This window comes from Panthera onca, chromosome A2, assembly GCF_046562875.1.
Source record: "Panthera onca isolate mPanOnc1 chromosome A2, mPanOnc1 haplotype 2, whole genome shotgun sequence".
Classification (NCBI taxonomy): domain Eukaryota; kingdom Metazoa; phylum Chordata; class Mammalia; order Carnivora; family Felidae; genus Panthera; species Panthera onca.
Genome location: NC_138340.1, coordinates 83,877,326 through 83,899,449, shown reverse-complemented (window position 1 = coordinate 83,899,449; position 22,124 = coordinate 83,877,326).

Here is a 22,124-nt window from a genome sequence, read left to right as displayed (position 1 = left end):
GGAAAACCATTGAATAAAATCCTCAAAGTTTGCCTTCTCTCTTTGTAAAGAAGTTAAATGAATAAAGTGAAGATTTTGATGTTTTTTTCTTTATCAATTAGCTGTTCAACATAATAAAAATTGGTGAAGACTCCTTGTAATTTCATTAGAAAGATATTTGTAAAATATCTTCCTTTCTTCATTTCTCCATCCATGACAGAGAATTTTGACTGGGGAGAGGAAGTTAGCAGGAGAGCCAAATTTTAAGGGGTTTACTAAACAAAATGCCCATAATAACTAAAGAATGATAAAGACTCACCATAAAAATACATAGAAAATAATATTTATGACAATGTAGAAGAGTATGTGGTTACCTCCTGCTGTTTTGTACTCTTTTCTACTTAGCTAAATTTAAGAAAGATTTAAAGTAATTCCATTCAAAATTAGTTAATATTAAATGTCTCCCTTGTTCAGTAATCCTTTGGTTTCAGGGAATAGAAATCTACTTAAATTCAGTAGGTTAGTAGAAGGCTTCAGGGGAAATCCAGCATACATATTTTCAAGAGGTATATGTAGGTGTTTCATGAACTAAAATTCATCAGAGGCATTTGTTTGCTCTTGTTAGTATCTTTCTCTTTCTCTCTCCCTCTTTCTCTTAATAGTACACTGAATTTTTGCTTCCAATGCTTTACATTTTCCATATTACATTAAAGATTTTTTTCACATGTTGTCATACCCATTTCCAGTAGTGTGAACAGAGTAAATTTTGTACCCCATTAGTGTTGATGTTGGTCATAGAACTTGGTTTGGCCAATGAAATGTTAGCAAACAGGCCTAGTTTTTTTTTTTTTTTCAACGTTTTTTATTTATTTTGGGGGCAGAGAGAGACAGAGCATGAACGGGGGAGGGGCAGAGAGAGAGGGAGACACAGAATCGGAAACAGGCTCCAGGCTCCGAGCCATCAGCCCAGAGCCTGACGCGGGGCTCGAACTCACGGACCGCGAGATCGTGACCTGGCTGAAGTCGGACGCTTAACCGACTGCGCCACCCAGGCGCCCCAAACAGGCCTAGTTTTTATGCTTTGGGTAATTTGTATTGGCTGGCTTGGCCGATTGTGCTGCTGTAATCTACCATGAGAAGAGTACATCTCAGGAAGCCACTGCCCTATTAACCTGGGCTCCAGAACAAAAATATATGGAGACATAAGATATCAGACTAGAAGCCCGGAACCCAGTCTCTCCTGGCCCTGCCTGGCCTATATCAGTTGAACCACTGGCAGTATGCAAACTGGCATGAAAGAAAATTACAGTTATTATAAGCCCCTGAGATTTTGAGGTTAAAATATCTCTATCTCTATCTCTATCTCTGTCTCTATCTCTATCTCTATATATCTTTACTCTTCAACAAGTAAATTGTCAAATTTGCAGTCCAAAGCCCAGCTGTAGACTGACCCTATAGCTATATTACATGTCTCAGTACCATCTGACTTTCTATAGTTTCTATTTCTTAACTCAAAATTTGGGAGAATTTGATTGTAGGCCAAAAAATAAATTAGGTAGCAGTGAATTAGCTGTTAACTGAACTCATGGTACAATCTTGGATGCTCATTCTGGACTGTGACCAGAACAAGTTTTCTTAAAATTCTCATTAAAATGGATGTGAATGGAAGACAGAAGAAGGATTTTCTAATACAATGTTTAAAGTAATAATGCATATTTTCAGCTCTTGACATGTAGGTTGACATGACATTTGTCTAATAGTGCTTGTTTCAACCCACCCCAAATTCCACAGAAATGTATATCACAATACAGGGAAAAATAATAAACACAAAAAATTAGCTCTTATAGCCAACCTATGGTTAAACTTTAGGAGCTATTTCCACTAACATAAAACTAGTAGTTAAGTTGAATTATAAAGCAAGTTGAATTATAAATAGCAAGATGGTAGAAAAGGGAGCCCTACACCCTATTCTCCCATAGAAACACTAACTTAAAAACAATATATGACCTAAAAGTTTTACAAAAACTTGAGAAACCAGTTAGGAACTCTCAATACCCAGGCAAATGGAAAGCCAAGAACAACTGCATTGAAATGAGAAAGAAAACCATTCTATTTCAACCGCATCAGCCTCTCTCCCAAGCTGGTACAGTTTGTGTCAGGAAGAAAATGCCCTCCTTTATCCTGGTTTCATCCTTGGAAGAGAAGAAGAGTGAAACACATGTCCTAAGTTCTGGCTTTTTGGGAGGCAATCCAAGTGACTGGTTTCTGCCTTGCCTGACTCCTAGTGCTAATGGAACAGGCATACTGTGGATGCCTGGGAACTGAAGAGAACAAAAAAGAACTCAGCAGCTTTTGGCTGCATCAGAGAACCTATAATACAGCAGACAGAAACTGGCACAGCTCACACTGAGCAGGAGAAAATATCTGGCTCACAGCCTCTCACTTGAGAGACAAAGGAGAACAGTGGAACATGTGTCAAATGTTCCAGCTTTCTGGGGACCTCCCTAAGGCTTTTGCCTCACCTGACTTGGAGGGCTCATGGAACTGGCACACTTCATATTCCTGGGGTACACAGAAAGCAAAAGCGCTCAGTGGTTTACGGCAGCCAGAGAACCTGCAGTAACATAAAAAGACACCAGAGAGAGCAAGACTATAATGTTCTGGGGAAAAAAAAAAAAGAAAACCTATGTAATTGAGAAATTATTTACACAAGCTCAGGAAGACATATCTCCATAAAAGTTTTGAGAGATCCCTCGAACCTCCAGTCAGGCTGGTTTGTGAAGGTCTTAGCCTGTACAAGCCAGTCCATAAATTCTGGAAGAGATGGCTGTGTTTTTCAAACGCATAAATCACAACAAAAAGTAACAAGGTATATGAAGAAAAGGAAAACATGGCCCAATCAAAGGAACAAAATAAATCTCCAGAAACTGATCCAAAAGAAATGGAGATCAATAAACTACTTGATAGAAAATTCAAAATACTGTCTTTAAAAATCTTAATGTATTACAAAAGAACACAGGTAGAAAAATAAATTAAATCAGGAAAATAATACATGAAAAAAATGAAGATATCGACAAAGGTATTTTCAAAGTGATGAAAGTAAAATAAATGCCAATCAAGAACACTATATATGGAAAACTTTTCTTCAATAATGAAAGAGAAATAGTTTTCCAGATAAACAAAAGCTGACAGAGTTCATCACCATTAGGTCTGCCTTAAAAGAAATGCCAAAGAGAGTCCTTCAAATTGGAATAAAGGGACACTAAACAGCAATCTAAAGCATACAAAATATAAAGCTCTCTGGAAAAGGCAAATATATACACAAATATAGATTCTTGCAATATTGTAATGGTTGTGAGTAAGTAACTTTTTTTTTTTTTTTTTTTTTTTTTTTTTTTTTTTCAACGTTTATTTTTTTATTTTTGGGACAGAGAGAGACAGAGCATGAACGGGGGAGGGACAGAGAGAGAGGGAGACACAGAATCGGAAACAGGCTCCAGGCTCCGAGCCATCAGCCCAGAGCCCGACGCGGGGCTCGAACTCACGGACCGTGAGATCGTGACCTGGCTGAAGTCGGACGCTTAACCGACTGCGCCACCCAGGCGCCCCGTGAGTAAGTAACTTTTAATTCACTCAGAAGTAAAAAGATAAAAACAAAAAATAATTATAATTGTGAAACTATGTTAATAAATACAAAATATTAAAAGTGTAATTTGTGACTTTGATAACATAAATTTAGGGAGATGTAAAGAGTACATTTTTTTGTATGCAATTGAAAGTAAATTGTTATCTGTTTAAAATATATTGTTATAACTCTAAGACGTTATGTAATCACCATGGTAACCACAAGAAAATACCTATAAAAGATGTACAAAATAAAATGAGAAATCCACTAAAACTTGTCACTACAAAAATTTAACAAAACACAAAGAAAAGTACTAAATGAAGAAGAGAGGGAAAAAATAAATATCGTATATACAGAAAACAATTAACAATGGCAATTGTAAAGTCCGTCCCTATCAGTAATTACTTTAAATATAAAAGATTAAACTCAGGGTGCCTGGGTGGCTCCAGCTGGTTAAGCATCTGACTTCGGCCTAGATCATGAACTCACCATTCATGAGTTCGAGCCCACCTTGGGCTCTGGGCTGACAGCTTAGAGCCTGGAGCAGGCTTCAGATTCTGTGTCTCCCTTTTTCTTTCTGGCCCTTCCCCACCCCCCACGCTATTTCAATAAATAAATAAATTAATCAATTAATTAAATTAAATTAAATTAAATTCAAAGATAAAACTCCACAACCAAAATCATAGAGTGGCTATATAGATTTTTAAAAGATAAGATCTAATTGTATGCTGTCAATAAGAGATTGACTTTAAACATATGGACAAACAGGGGTGCCTGGGTGGCTTAGTCACTTAAGCATCCAACTTCAGCTCAGGTCGTGATCTCACAGTGCATGAGTTGGAGCCCTGCATCAGGCTTTGTGCTGACAGCTCAGAGCCTGTAGCCTGCTTTGGATTCTGTGTCTCCCTCTCCCTCTGCCCCTCCCCCACTCATGCACGTATGCGCGTTCTATTTCTGTCTCAAAAATAAATAAACTTTAAAAAAATTTAAGCATATAGACAAACTGGCTGAAAGTGAAAGGATGAGAAAGATGTTCCATGCAATGGTAACAAAAAGAGCAGGGATGACGCTTAGATAAAATAGACTTTAAGTTAAAGTTAAAAGTTAAGTTAAAAACTGTCACTGGAGACAAAGAAGAAGATTATTTAATGCTAAAAGGGCCAATTCACCAGGAAGATATACAATTACAAATATATTTGCATCTAACATCACAGAAAATATTGACCAGAGAGAAATAAATAGCAACACAGTAATAATAAGAGACTTCACTTTCAATATTTGATAGATCAACCAGACAAAAGACCAATAAAGAAACAAAGAATTTCATAACAATATGGACCAGTTAGAACTAACATACATACAAAACTCTCAATCCAGAAAAAAAAAAGCAAAACACATATTATTCTCAAGTACAAATGGAACATTTTCCAAAATTGATCATATTAGGCCAATAAAAAGTCTTAACATATTTAAGAAGATTGAGATCATAACAAGTATCTTTTCCCAACCACAATGGAATGAAACTAAAAATCAATAGCAAAAGGAAAACCAGAAAATTTACAAATATGTGGAAGTTAAACAATACATTCTTGAATAACCAGTGGGTCAAAGAAGAAATCACAAAGGAAATTTAAAAATATCTGTGACAAATGATACTGAAAACAATAAATCAAAACTCATATGAGAAGAAGCAAAAGCAGTACTAAGAGAGAAAAACTGACTAAGCTAATTAAAAGAAATAGAGAGAAAATACTATATCTTAGCTCAGGCTGCTATACAGAAGCGTCACAGAGTGGCGCCTGGGTGGCTCAGTCAGTTAGGTGTCCAACTTTGGCTCAGGTCATGATCTCCCCATTAGTGAGTTTGGGCCCCATGTTGGGTTCTGTGGTGACAGCTCAGAGACTGGAGCCTGCTTCAGATTCTGTATCTCCCTCTTTCTCTGGCCCTCCCCAATCACACTCTTTCTCTCTCTCTCAAAAATAAAAACATTGAAAAAAAAAAGGAGTATCACAGAGAGGGTAATATAAACAATAAGCATTTATTTCTCACAGTTCTGGAGGTTGGGAAGTAAGATGAAAGTGGGGGCAGATCCAAGTATCTGATGAGAGTCCACTTCCTGGTTCTCAGATGGCTATTTTCTTGTTGTATCCTCACATAGTAGAAACTTAAGAAAGGTACAATGCTTTCTCATGTCTGTTCTCTTAAGGGCACAACTCTCATTCATGAGGGATCCACCCTCATTACCTAATTATCTCTCAGAGGCCCCCATTGTTATCATCACATTGGGAGTTAGAATTTCAACATATGAATTTTAGAAGGACACAAATATTCAATTCATAAAAGACTGAAACAGCAAAAATCAGAAATGAAAGAAGGGATATTAAAACTAATGCCAGGGAAATATAAAGATAATAAGCTGCCATTATAAATAATTATATGCAAACAAATTGGATAACTTATAAGAAATTGATAAATTTCTAGAAACATATAACCTACCAAAACTAAATCATGAAGAAATAAAAAAATTTGAGCAGACCAGTAACTAGCAAGAAAATTGAATCAGTAGTCTAATATCTCCCAACAAAGAAAAGCTCAAGACCAGATGGTTTTACTGATAAATTTTACCAGATATTTAAAGAATAATTAATAATAATTCTTAAATTCTTTCAAACAATTGAAGATGAAAGAAAGATCATTTCCAAATCATTTTATAAAGCCAGCATTAACCTGGTACCAAAATCAAACAAAACACAAGAAAATAAAACTACATATTCATATTCCTTATGAATATTGATGAAAATGCCTAAATAAAATAGCAGGAAACCAAATTTAGCAACACATGAAAAGAACTCAACTTCATGAGGAAGTGGGCTTTATTCATGGAATACAAGGATGGTTCAGTATATGAAAACCAATCAATGTAATATATCACATTAATAGAATGAAAAATAAAAACCACAGTATTATCACAATTGATACAAATATTTTATTGACAAAATTCAACACCTTTGAGAAAAAAAAAACATTAAAAAGACTAGGAATAGAAGGAAATTATTTTAACATAATAAAAGTCATGTATGAAAATCCCATATGCATACATATTCAGGAGAAAATACTGAAAGCTTTCCCTTTAGAATCAGGAAAAAAACCAAACATGCTCACTCTCCCCAATTCTGTTAATTAGAGTACTGAAAGTCCTATCCAAACACTTGGGCAAGGAAAAGAAATAAAAGGCATCCAAATTGGGAAGGAAAAAGTAAAATTATCTCTTCACAGATGATATGATCTTGTATGCAGAAAGCCTTAAAGATTACACACACACACACACACACACACACACACACACACACACACACACACCCTGCTAGAACTAATAACCAAATTCAGCAAAGCTACAGGATAGAAAATCAAAGCACAAAAATCAATTGCATTTCTTTACACTAATAATGAAAACCAGAAAAGGAAATCAAGAAAACAATCCCATTTACAATAGCATCAACAAGAATAAAATACTTAGCAATAAATTTAATTAAGAAGGCAAAAGATATATGCCTGAAAACTACAAAGCATTCCTCAAAAAAAAAAAAAAAAAAACAAAAAACAAAAAAAACTAAAGAGAACACATATAGATGGAAAGACATCCAGTGTTCATGAATTTGAAGACTTAATATTTTTAAAATGTGCATAGTATCCAAAGCAATCTGTAGATTCAATGTGACTCTTATTAAGATGCCAATGATATTTCTTCTGTAGAAATGGAAAGAGTCATCCTACAATTCCTACAGAATTTCCAAGGACCCTGAATAAGTTAAAAAAAATCTTGAGAAAGAAAAAAAAAAACTATTGGTGTCACATTTCATTATTTTAAAACATTTCACAAAGCTATATTAATCAAAATCTTATAGTACTGGTATAAAGAAAGACATATGGAACAAAGAAACAGAATACAGAGCCTAAAAATAAATCCTCATGCATATGGTCATGATCTTTGAAAAACATGCCAAAGCTACATAATGGAGACATGATAGTCTCTTCAACAAACATTGTACAGAAAATGATATCAACTGACAAAAGAAGTTAGACTCTTATCTAATGTCATATACAAAGTTAACTCAAAATAAATTAAATTCTTCGATGTATAAAACTCAAGAAGAAAACATAAAACAATTGTATGACATGGGATTTGGCAAAAAATTTTTGGATATGACACCAAAATCACAGGTATAAAATAAAAAATAGACAAATGGGATTAAATCAAACCAAAAATCTGCATAGCAAAGATAAAAATCACCAGAGTGAAAAGATAACCTATAAAATAAGAAAAAATATTTTCAAACGATGTATCTGACAAGAAGTTAACATCCAGAATACATAAAAAATTCCTACAACTCAACAACAAAAAAATCAAATAGCCTGATTAACAAATGGTCAAAGTACTTGAATAGATATGTCTCCAAAGAAGCTAAACAGAGAGCTAACAAGCATATTAAAGATGCTCAACATACTAATCATTAGAGAAATGCAAATCAAAACCACAGTAAATTATCACTTCCGATGTATTAGGATGGCTGCTGTGAAAAAATAGTAAAATAATAAGTATTGGCAGGAATGTAAAATCATGCAGCCACTACGGAAAATAGTATGGAGATTTCTCAAAAAATAAGATTACCATATGATCCACCTCTGGGTATAATTATCCATCCCCACATCTGTGTATATATCCAAAAGAATTAAAAATAGGGTCTTAAAGAGAGGTATTTATACATCCATATTCATTGCAGCATTATGTATTGATCAACTGATGAGTGGATAAATCAAATGTGGTGTAGACATACAACGGAACATTATCCAGCTTTACCAAAGAAGGACATCCTGCTGTATAGTACAACAAGGATAAACCTTGAGGACACTATGCTAAGTGAAATAAACCTATCACAAAAAGACCAATATTGCATATTCCACTTATAAGAGTTGTCTAAATCAATCAAACTCTTAGAAACAGAAACATAATGGACATAGAGCTTCAATTTTTCAAGACGAAAAGTTCTAGAAATTTGTTGCATAGCAATGTGCATATAGTTAACACTGTTGTATACTTAAAAACTGCTAAGGTGATAAATGTTATGTTGTGGCTTTTTTAAATCATCATAATAATAAAAATAACTAAAGTAATAGTATATGCATCTCTTAAGATTTGAAACAAGGCAATTTATAGCTTAAAAGAAGACAAGAAGTCTGTGTCTCCCTCAGTACCCTGCATAGGCTCCCAATCTAACACACTCACACTGTTTCCCAGTCCCACCCTTACATGTGGAAAAAGGGATCCCTGACCAAGGCCTACACTTTAGACAGCGTAGAATTGCACAAACACACCCATCCCCAAAACTTATCAAGGAACACGAGTGCTTTGTCACTCACATTCTGGCACTTAGCATAGACACAGAGTAATTCTGTAATTCTAAATGTTCTCTCATGACTAATCCTATTCACTCAACTGCAAGGGAAATTTTCTGCACATCTCTTGACCCCAAGTCCTTAAAGCCAAAAGTGACTTAATCTATATGTTAAGAAGGCTGGTGAGAGTACGCTTGCTGACTTTGGGAAAAAATCTTCATTGGGATAGACACAGAAAATGTGAGCAGCAGAACTTAGGTAAGGGGGAAGAATAATTTGTATATTCTTTCTCTAAGAATTCATGAATTCATTAGATTCTTGCATAAAAAGTTATAGTCTCCTGGTGGTTGGGTGGTCACTAGTGTTCTTTTTCTTGTTTTAATTTGGGTTCAATTTTAGGTTCTAAACTTGGTATGTGACTAGCAGCTATTGAACTTTGCAGTTGTTGTACTGGAGAATAAGGAACATTTTGCAATATTAATACAATTCCTAATATTCCTAAAAATTCACCTAGTTACTTCTTGTATGCATATGTCTGAAGCACAGTACGTACTCTTTTCAATTACAGCCAGGAAAATATTGAATGATAGAATTGTGAATAGTTTTACTCTTACAAAAATATTTTATGAAATCTAAGTAAATTTTAAAAATAAAAAGTTTTAGTTACATTTAAAGTTGATTAAATGTAGATATTTAGTCATTATGTTAAGTGTCTTGCCTACTAATATTAATACATACTTATGAAGAGTTGAGTACTGTAACTTTTGAAAACATGAAAATAATTAGTATTTAATTTTATGTTAATTTACCAATTATTTAAAATATTTTCAAACTTTATGCATTTTGAATATAATTATAATTTATTTTTTAGACATGTAAGCACAAAGTTATGGTAGGCAAATAAATATATAAGGTGGTCATGACAATATAAATTTCCAATAAGATAAAATTCATGAGGAAAATGGTTGAAATTGACTATTAGGAGCATTTTATATTGCTAAGATACTTTTTGCAGCAAATATATTGACTGTGGATCTTCAGGTACATAATAACATCATCTAAATGTACAAATTAAAAATTTAGAAAAATGGATAGAAGAAAAAAATGATAGAAGAGCTAACATTACAAGGGATTTAAACACACCATATTGAGTCAAAAACAGATCAGGAAGGTAAGAAACAAATATATATATGATTGCTTGAGTAATATTGTGAAGAAGACTAATTAAAGCCCATATTCAATATTTTTGCCTTTATTTTTTATTTTTAAATTTTTTTATTGTTTATTATTTTTGAGAGAGAAAGAGAGAGAGAGAGAGAGAGACTAAGAGCAACCAGGGAAGGAGCAGAGAGAGAGAGGGAGACACAGAATCGGAAGCAGGCTCCAGGCTCTGAGCTCTCAGGACAAAGTCCAACAGGGGTCAAACTCACAGACAGCGAGATCATGACCTGAGCTGTAGTCCACTGCCCAACCGACTGAGCCACCCAGGCACCCCTGTTTTCACTTTTATAAAGAGTATTCCCATGTTCTAGCACCTGCAAAGAAGAATACAAATCAACAAAGAACTCATCCACACAACCTTGAAATTGTTAGTTTAGTATTAATTTAAACACAGTGCAGTGAACCTAGAAATCTTTTTAAAATTTTAACACATTAAAATCATCTATAAAATTCATTTATTAAAAATCTTTTTATGACCATACATCTGTTAACTTAGAATATCCAATATTATAGTTTCAAAATGTTTAGGTTGTCTACATACCAGCATCTGAAAGATTTGCAAATATGGCTACTTTTTCATATTATACATTAATGCATCCAACTAAAAAAGATACAAATATTAATAAGAACTGAAAATGCATTAAAATTTGATTTTCAGTACAGCAGACGGGTTTTTAGAGTGGAATGGGAGGTGATTTATCTTAAAGTAACAGCCAGAATTTAATAAAATATGAATCTTTATTGTCATTTACATTACTATTAAGAATACTATCATCATTTAATATTTAGCATTATTTTTGAAAGATCTAGTTCAAATACTAAGACAAATGAAAATTAAGTTAGAAGCTAAGATCATTGCTTTGATGAACAATCATGACTACTGGTTCATAAGATATCGGTTACGGAACCAAGACAGAGACTTGGGGATAAAAAGAAGTCCTGTGCTGCATTGATTGGGGGTAGAAAAATTTTTACCTATCTAATAGTTTTATTTTCCTTAAAAAACAAGATATCCCCAAACCGCCATTATTACTTAGACATAATTCTGAAAGTTCAGGCTGACATAATAATTTGTAAAACAAATACTGGGGGAAGATAATCACCGTTTCCAAAACAAACAAACAAACAAACAAACAAATATACATATTCAGAACACCTAGGGAAATACAAATTTATTTTAAAAGTTAAACAAACAGCTGAATTGAAAAAAAAAATACAAAATCAAAGCATTCTTTATACCAGCTACTAACATTTAATAAATAAAAAGAAAATATCCTTTTAAAGAAAAATAAATCAAAATAGTAAACAAAACATTAAAAGTAATCTTAATAAGAAATGATTGCGGGGCGCCTGGGTGGCTCAGTCGGTTAAGCGGCCGACTTCGGCTCAGGTCATGATCTCACGGTCTGTGAGTTCGAGCCCCGTGTCGGGCTCTGTGCTAACAGCTCAGAGCCTGGAACCTGTTTCAGATTCTGTGTCTCCCTCTCTCTGACCCTCCCGGTTCATGCTCTGTCTCTGTCTCAGAAATAAATAAACGTTAAAAAAAAAATAAAAAAAAAAAAAGAAATGATTGCATCTAAATCTTTTAAATGATAAACATTTTACTGTGTAACTAAAGTATATTTGAGTAAATGGAGATACATATATCTCTCTCTGCTGTGGGAAACTTGAAAATGTAGCAGTCCTTATCTTCTCAAAGTACACCATAAATTTAACCAAAGTCTCAATCAAAATTTGTCTGTGTTTCTAAAGGTGATGTATAAATTCTTTTATTTTTTTTTATTTTTTTAAATGTTTGTTTATTTTTGAGGGAGAGAGAGAGAGAGCGCGTGCGCGCGAGCAAGCATGAATGGGAGAGGGGCAGAGACAGAGAGGGAGACACAGAATCCGAAACAGGGCTGCAGGCTTTGAGCTGTCAGCACAGAGCCAGACACAGGGGCTCGACCTCAGGAATGGTGAGATCATGACCTGAGCCTAAGTCAGATGCTCAACCCAATGGGCGACTTCACCAGGCGCCCTGGTGAAGCATAAATTCTAAAACTTCTCAGGGATAAAAAATATCCTAGAATAGCAAACAATTTGTCTGAATAATTGGAATAGTAAGGTCAAATATCCTCTATCAAATTTAAATTATATTACAAAGTTAAAATAATAAGATTTGATACTGTTATCACAAAGACACATCATAACCTGATACAGAAGAAGTAGATAAAATAAATTATATCAAGGAAAGTGGCTATTTAGAAACATAAAATTAAAGTATCAATTTATCTCAATCATACAAATAAATTTCAAAATTCACATAAAAATTTAAAAATAGAGACAATGGGGCACCTGGGTAGTTCAGTTGGTTAAGTGTCTGATGTCAGCTCAGGTCATATCATACAGCTCATGAGTTTGAGCCCCACATCGGGATTTGTGCTGACAGCTCAGAACCTGGAGTCTGCTTCGGATTCTGTGCCTTCCCCTCTCTCTGCTCCTCCCCCACTGGTTGCTTGCTCTCTCTCTCTCTCAAAAATAAACATGTTTTTTTTAAAATAGAGATGATGATATTAGACTCTGGACTCTGGGTAGAAATTTTCAATGTGTTCTTAGTACTAACAAAGAGAAATTCCATCAGACTTGATTAATAATATTTAAAAGACTTGCTATTCAAGTGCCTAAAACATATTAAATATAAAAAGAGATTTGCAATAATTGGGAAAGAAAATACATTATATTTCTTGTTATATAAAAAATTTTACAGACAATTCAATAACAAAAAGATAAACAATCAATTTTTAAAAATGGACAGAGGAACTAACTCGATATTTTTCCAGAGAAAACCTACAGACAGTCACAGACACATGTAAAGATGCTCAACATCATTAATCATTGGGGCCATGCAAATCAAAGCCACAATGAGATATCATCTCACACCTTTTAGAATGGCCATTATCAAAAAGACAAGAAATAATAGGTGCTAGTGAGAATGCGGAGAAAGGAAACCCTTGTGCAATGTTGGTGGCAATGTAAATTGGTACAACCACTGTGGAAGACAGTATGGAGTTTCCTCAAAAATTTAAAAATGGAAATACCATATGACCCAGTAATTCTACTTCCGGATATTTAACCAAAAACAAAACAAAAACAAACGAAAAAACAAAAAACACCGACTTGAGTGCTTGGGTGGTTCAGTCAGTTAAGCATCTGACTCTTGATTTCAGCTCAGGTCATGATATCATGGTCTGTGAGATCAAGCCCTGCATCAGGCTGTGCACTGACAGTACAAAGCCTGCTTGAGATTCTCTCTGTCTCTCTCTGTCTCTCTCCTCTCTCTCTCTGAGATTCAGCCATAAAAAAAAAAAAGAATGAAATCCTGCCATTTGCAATCATATGGATGGACTTTGAGGGCATTATGCTAAGTGAAATAAGACAGCTAGAGAAAGACAAATACTCTCTGATCTCACTTATGTGGAATCTAAAACAAAAACAAAAACAAAACCCAGCTCATATATACAGAGAACAGATTAGTCTTTGCCAGAGGCAGGAGATGAGGGGAAGGTGAAATGGGAGTAAAAGGTACAAACTTCCATTTACAAAACAAATGGGTCATGGAATTGTAATGGTATGGTTACTTTAGCTAATATTATATTGCATATTCGCAAGTTGCTAAGAGAATAGATCTTAAAAGTTCTCATCACAAGAAAAGAAATTTTATATGTATATATGATGATGGATGTTAACTAGATATATTCATAATATATATAAATATCAACTCATTATGTTGTAGACCTGAAACTAACAGAATGTTGTATGCCAGTTATATCTCAATAAAAAAATTTTTAATTCTTACAAATCATTATGAAAACAACTCTAAAAACAGTGGGATGACAAATCATTTACAAAAGAAACAAAAAAAGGACCAATGTACAATTGATTTTAAAGACACTTTCACCAATAATCAGGAATGAAAATTTAAAGAAACTAGATACCAATTTTTTCACTAAGGAAATTGTTTTCAAGAAGTCCGTTATCAATGTTGTCTGCCACACAATTTCTAAGAAGCAATATTTTGGAAATAACCTGATATCCAAAAATTTGTAATTGTTTTACAAATCATGATGCATATAGATGGTGAGATATTATGCAATATTTAATGCTATGTTCAATAAGTGCTTCTGACAGTTCTGGAGTCTAAAGACTTCTGGAGAATTCTAAAATCCATGAGTCTGCAGGCTTGTGTTCCTTCATGAGGCTTCAGGGTGAATTTGTTTCCTTGCTTTTTAGACATTCTAAAGGAATCTGCATTCCTTATCTTCTGGTCTCTTTCTTGAATGATTCCAACCTCTGGCTTGCTTCTATTGTATCTCCTATTTCTTACTCTGACTCCCCTGCCTCCCTTTAATAAGGATCCTGTTAACTACATTGGCCCACCTGGATAATCCAGGATATTAGGGCATTGTCACAAGATCCTTAACTTAATCATATCTGCAATATTTGTTTTACCTTGTAAAGTAACATTCACAGGTTTGGGGGTGAAGACACGGACATCTTTGCAGGTCCATTATGCAACTTTCCATTATAAAACAAAGTATAAAAGATGACTGTGCTCCTATTCAAGTAGTGGAATTGTATTTGTGATACTCATCTATTTCCAAATATTTTTACAGTAAGAGTGTAAAACTCTTATAATCCACATTTTTCAATGTCAGCAGCTGGAGTCTTTTTTAAATTCTGACTTGCTTGTATTGCCTTAATACCAGTTGTAAAAAAGTTATTTTTTTCCATTTCATTACATAATACATCAAAAAGTCACTTTTCAGGGGCACCTGAATGGCTCATTTGGTTGAGATTCTGACTCTTGATTTTGTTTGGCTCAGTTCATGATCTCATGGTTCGTGAGTTCAAGCCCTGCATTGGGCTCTGTGCTACAGTGTGGAACCTGCTTGGATTCTCTGTCTCCCTCTTTCTCTGCCCCTCTTTGGATGTAACAGTTATAGTATGGCCTTACCCCCAAATTACCACTCTATACTATATGTATTATATTCTTGCTCTAAATGAATATCTTTAATGCTTGCATCAAAGTTAAATACATATCTTCCTTTGGTTTACATAAAAAATTAAATAAAAATACCTTTTCTATTATTTTGCTATTTTTCACCCTTGAAATATTAACAGTTGTTCTGCATTGTTTCTTTTTTGTACATGCAAATGTATAGTGGCTTCTGGGAAATTTTAGATTCTATTAATCATTTTGCCATATTAGTTTAATACTACCACTAATTTCATACTTGGGATTGAGTAGTTTTTATCACTGATTAAAATACTGTGGGGTTTTTTTTAACAAAAGTATAGATAAGCACAATATATTAGTTATCTTAATAAACTTGGAAAATATTATTTTTTCTTTTAGTGATAGTCTTGAAATGACAGTCTTAAAATGATAACTCCTTTTACTCCTTCTGTTTTGCAATATTCAGTTTGTCAGAGTTTATTTTTAATGTGAAGCCAACATAGCCAATACCCACTGTATTGCCAGATGAATGTCACTCCTCGGAAACATATCAGTTATGATTGTTTTACTATACGATTTTATGCTAAAGTCATTAAAACTATTTTCCTCTGAGAGTAGCATTCAATAGCAATGTTAACAGTTCCAATTATTTACTAAAGAAAAAGATGAAAATCCAGTGATATTTTATAGCTGTAAATAATGTCTCAGAGCATCCGATCTGAATGTGCTAATATCAATTCTAATAATCTCTTTCCTGTTGGTGGAAGCAGTAGTGTGCCCTCTGCTCTCTGACTCTGGATATTTCTATTTCATTTGATAACAATGCTAAGCCAACCTGCTATGGGAGTTATGAATCTCTTGGGTGAAAATAATGGAAAAAGTAATGGCATTCATTTGGGTACTATCTTAATTATGCAACTCATGGAGACTGTCTCATTCACAGTTTAACCTTTTCTTTTACCAACTATTTTATCTTCATGTCGGCATTCTCTTCAGCCCTGTTTTTATTTAGCTCTCTCACTGAATATTTGAGAACAAAGTGATCAGAAAGTATGTGCTGATTTTCATTCTAATTCAAGTTAAGCTGGTTAAGTTACTTTCCATTCCTGTGTGGTTTGCTCTTGCTTTTAGAACATTTAATTGGTTCTCCTGAATAGTATTTATTATTTCTGTCTGGTAGCATGGGGCTTTGACAGGCAGAGGTGGTAGGACAACCCCAAGAGGTCAATTGAAAATAGTATTCCAATCAAATTCCATAACAAAGAATTGACCCCTGGATGCTTATGGTGAGGATTTTGAATTCCTTTCACCTTATTATTCCATTGGAAAGATATTTTATTCCATATGCACTATTTCAAAGCTATTGTTCTTTGTAATTTCCTATCCTTTACTATTATCCTTACTATACTATCCTGTACTACCTTTGATCTGAAAAAAAAAAAGAAAAAAGTTGAGCTATAACAAACTTGTGACCCAAGTCACCAAGTTTGCTGATTAAATACCTCATTACTTTCATGTTACATGCCAAGTAAATTTTTTAGCCTGATTTAAAGTACTTAGGTTGAGTTGAAAAGTATATGCATTTTCCATGAGGATTTATTATGTATGCTGATTTTCCCATACTGTATTTATCAAATTTTAATGAGATTATGGGAGTGGGTTCCCAAGATTTCAGACTGATATGTCACCACCTCCAATCTCTTGACTGGTCTTTTTGTTATATCTTGTAGCTTTGACTACCCCTTCAGTCATGCATTCAAAGCCCTTAGAATTGCCTCTAACCCTGAACATAACATTCAATGAATTTCTAGACTATAATTTGATGTGGAAGACTTGCCAATACTCCATTACTATGAAATCCTGCATGCACCCTTTGATTTTTGCAAATCTCTTTGAGCCTTGAGAGTACATAGAGATCCATAACATTTTTGCAATTTACAAATATTCCCAAAGTCATAAATAAAATTTTTACAATGTAATCAAATTTAATTGCTTTGGATTCTGAATAATATTTCTACTTATAATTAAAATCAGCTTTCCAAGGGGGGGCCTGGGTGACTCAGTCAGTTAAGTGTCCAACTTAATTTCAGCTCAGGTAATGATCTCACAGTTCATGAGATGGAGCCCTATGTCTGCATCGTCAACGCAAAGCTTGCTTGAGATTCTCTGTCTCCCTCTCTCTGCCCTTCCCCTCCACCAAAATAAATAAATAAACATTTTTAAAAAATCAGCTTCCCAAATGCTATACGTTTTTCATTCAAAAAATAATCTGCTAAGTAATATAAGCAGTGGGATAAATCTATTCTCAATATTAAAATACTCCTGTCATAATTTAAAACTTTAAATTTTACAAATGTATTGATTATAGAATGTAACACAAATTGATTTACTTTTTAAATTTAAATTCAGTGATAAAGGATGATATACAAACATACATTACTCTTCATTTACTAGATATAAACATAGAAATACAAACTTTTGTAAGCTGTTTGCTATGAAAAAGTTGTTTGCTTTTTTCACTCCACAGTAATTGCATCTAACCTTGTCTGAATACATGAATGAAGTCATGCATAGATTAAGTTATCAGGCAATTGTTTATTGATTCATAAAATATACAAATTCTAGGTTGTCTAATGTTTCAAGGTAAAAATTCATTATTTTGATGGATGCTTTTTCTCTTCATCAACACATGGATAACAACTTAGTAACCTTATTAGTCTGCTAATTGTATAAAAATTGCATTAAAGAGTTTTATGTAGAAAAACACCCTAACACTTCAAAAATGCAGTTTCTATTTTATAAGGAAAATAATTTATCTTTGAAATTATGTTTAAAACCTTATTATTTCTCTCCTAGACTCTTTACCAAAAAGGAGATTTTTTTAAAGATTTAAATAACTGGATATGAGTTTTATTGTATATACATATATTAAAGAATAATCCACTAAAACTATGATTTATGAGAAAGTGTTTTCCTTCTAATAGAATAAGGTTTAAAACTTGAAAATATTTTGTATTATTACTTAGATTCAGTTTTTTATTTTAGTGTAGATGGGTTAAGCCAGTTCTGTAGCCAAGCAAGAAATATTTTTAATTTTTTTTAATGTTTATTTTTGAGAGAGAGACAAAGCATGAGCAGGGGAGGGGGAGGGAGAGAGGGAGACAGAGAATCTGAAGCAGGCTCCAGGCTCTGAGCTGTCAGCACAGAGCCCAACGCAGGGCTCAAACTCATGACCCAAAGTCGACTGCTTAACAGACTGAGCCACCCAGGCACCCCAAGCAAGGAACATTTTTAAATGGGAAATATTTAATATCTCAATGTGAGTCAGTTTACATAATTATCATTTACACTGTTAAATTATATTTACACTATTTCTAATTACTAGGTTTGTTACACCTGCATCTCCTTTTTAAAAGCTATATTTAAGGGCGCCTGGGTGGCTCAGTTGGTTGAGTGACAGACTTAATTTCAGCTCAGGTTGTGATCCCAGGGTCATGGGATCAAGCCCTGTGTAGAGCTCCATGCTGAGTGTGGAGCCTGCTTGATATTTTCTCTCTCTCCCTCTACCCCTCTTCCCCATTTGCACTCACTCTCTTTCTAAAATAAAATTTAAAAAGAGCTGTATTTAATATTTAAAAATCTAATCTTTCAAAAATATGAAATTTGATTAAAATAATCATAACTATTGTCCTTACAAAGTCCAAATGCACAGGCTGAAGCAGGAGACAGTATAATGCAAATAATCAAATACCATGACATGGTGAAGAGAGGAGACGGGTCATAGCATCAGAGCAGAGCTCTCACAGTAACGAACAGATACATATAAATAGGCAAATGAAGAGGCTCGAGGACATCCAAAACAGCACACTAGACCATGCACAAGTACAAAAGAAGAGTTAATGGTTAGGATAAAGTTTACTGTGTGATTCTTTTAGACTATGCTGAAAGTTCCAATTCCCAAATACTGATCATGAAGCAAGACAGAGACATAGGCATTCAGTGGATCATTAAATCTCATTAATTATGAGTAAAGGCATATTCATTGAAGTCAAAAATATGCTGAAGATGGTAAATTTAGATACTATTAATAAAATGATCTTAAAGTCCTATGTAGTGGAATTAAGTAAAGAAATAGAACCAATGAGAGTATAAAAGAAAGTAATTTTCAATTTTGCAAATATTAATCCATGACAAATTATAAAGGGAAAATAACTGCATTTGTTTTAATGACAACAACAAAAAAAATAAAACACATAGGAATAAATTGAAGACATATGTAGGAATTAAATGAAGAAAACGTTTAAACCCCACTTAAGAACATTATAGACTTGGATAAGTGAAAAGATGTATATTTTTCTTATATAGAAAAAGCCAATTACTATAAAGATGGTGAATCTCCTCCAGTTCATGTGATTTTTAATGGAAAAATAAAAGGTTTGAGAGAAAATTGACAAATTTTATTCTAAGTATTCTAAATACAGAAAATTATGCGAGTGTGAATTTCTGAAAATAGAGTACTGATGATTCCCAATGCCACCTATAAAATGCACTGTAAAGCTTAAATAATTGGTTCTGCATGCATTTTGTCAGATCACCAGAACAGACTTCATTTAATAATGAATGTGAGATTCAGAATCTATGATGTAAAAGTTTCATTCAATAATAACATTACTGAGATAATTAGCTAGCTATATGAAAAAATATAGATAAATCTGTATACCTATCTCATTATTTGTGACAGCTAAATAAGTCTAAATGAATTTAACATTTTTGGAAACTATAAAAATGGTGAGTTAGATATTTAAAAGAGTAATATTAGAGTGGGAAAACTTTGTTAAAGGACTACAAAAGCCATTATGGAAAGGTTGATAAAGTTTATCGTATAACTCTTTAAAACTTATTAATAAAAATTTTAAAAGGTCTAATACAAGCAACAAATGGGAAATGCTTTACATATAATTTTCAAAAGGTTAATTTTTTAATAAAGAACTTTGACAGAAAGACCAACAATTTCATGAAAGAGCAGGGGAAAGTATAAATGAATCATAAGTAGAGAAAAAAATTCTCAAATTGCTTACACTTAACGGGGTACAAATTGAAATAAAAGTTCAAATTTAAATAAGGTATATTATATGTAAGTGTTTAATTTTAAAATTCCACAAGACTTGAGTATACAAAAGTTTAATCTATCTTTAATTCTCCACTGAATCTAACCTAGTCTTGAACCATTAAAAAAAAAAAAGATTCTTGACACACCTGGGTGGCTCAGTCAGTTAAGCATCCCTTCCGACTGGGTTTCAGCTCCAGTCATGATCTCATGGCTTGTGAGCTTGAGCCCAAGTGTGATCCCCACACTGATAGTGTGGAGCCTGCTTTGGGATTCCCTCTGTCTCTTGCTCTCTCTCTCTCTCTGTCCCTCGCTCATTTACTTGCTCATGTGAGCTCTTTGTCAATCTCTCAAAATAAATAAACTTAAAAAATTCTTTTAAACTTCTGCCACTTCATAATTATTTCCAGTTTGAAAGTCACTTCTGTTAAGTAATTTCTCAATCCAGACTATCCATTTTCATTTTTAAAAATCTCATTCAATAGTCAGTCAATCCCCTGCATTCATCTGCATCCCAGACTGGTCTCTACATTTTTGGGGTGAAAGTAGGTGCATCCCGGCGTCAGAATTGGGGAATATCAAATCTTACCCTCTCCTATTGCTGACCTTTTCCATCCTGGATGGGTAACTGGGTAGCTATTATATTTTAAAGTTTTTATTCATTTATTCTGAGACAGAGAGAGCGTGAGCAGGGGAGGGGCAGAGAGAGAGGGAGAGGGAGAATCCCAAGCAGGCTCCACAGTGTCAGCAACAATGTGGGGCCAACATGGGGCCCAACACGGGGCTCCAACTCACAAACAGTGAAGATCATGACTTGAGATGAAAACAAGAGCCAGACTCTCAACTGACTGAGCCACCCAGGTACCTACTTTATTTTAAACTCACACTCTCATTGAACCAGGAATCTTCTTACTGGGAATTCATCTTATTAACAAAGGAAACAAATAAATACACCAAGATGTAAGTACAAGGATGTTCAGTTTAGCATGGTGTTATAATAACAAAACCAAACCAAAAATTTTAAAAATCCCTAAATATCAACCAATTTAAAAAATAGACTATAACACAGCCATTAAAAGGATAATGTGAACTTCAAGGTTCAGACAACTTGTTACGTTAGTAAGGAAAGACAAGTAGGACAGTATTACCCCTTTTGTGTAATCATGGGATATAAACAGAATGAACATTTCTGGACGGATATCCATAGGACTGAAAATTGTGGGAGGATGATCAATCATTTTTACCTAACTTTTTATTTGAAAAAATTAAAGTTCAGGGAAAAATTTAAATGTACAATGAACAATATCTTTTATCCAATATTTTACCACATTACTTAGTCACTTCAACTATCTGATCACTTTCTATATTTATTTCTATATGAATTACAGACAATGTTTTCTTTCATTTTATTTGTATATACTTATCGTTCTTCTCTATCGGTTTTGTAATTTAAAAAATGCAAGGTTTATCTTCTAGGTTTTGTTTTAACAGATTTAAGAGTCATATCAAACTTTTCAACCAATATAAAATAAAATTATTTTGATCTTAATTCCTGCTGGTTTTACTCCAAAGTGCCAAACACCACTTATACATTTAGGTTCTGTAGCATTTATAGATTAGGTTATATTTATTTAACTTAAAAATAAATATTTCTTTATTATGCAAAAGAAATGAGGGGGGTGGGAGAGGAGAGAATCCCCCTGACATTGTGGAGCCTGACTTGGGGCTCAATGTCACGAACCTCTAAATCATGACCTGAGCTGAAATCGAGTCGGATACCTAACTGACTGAGCCACCCAGGT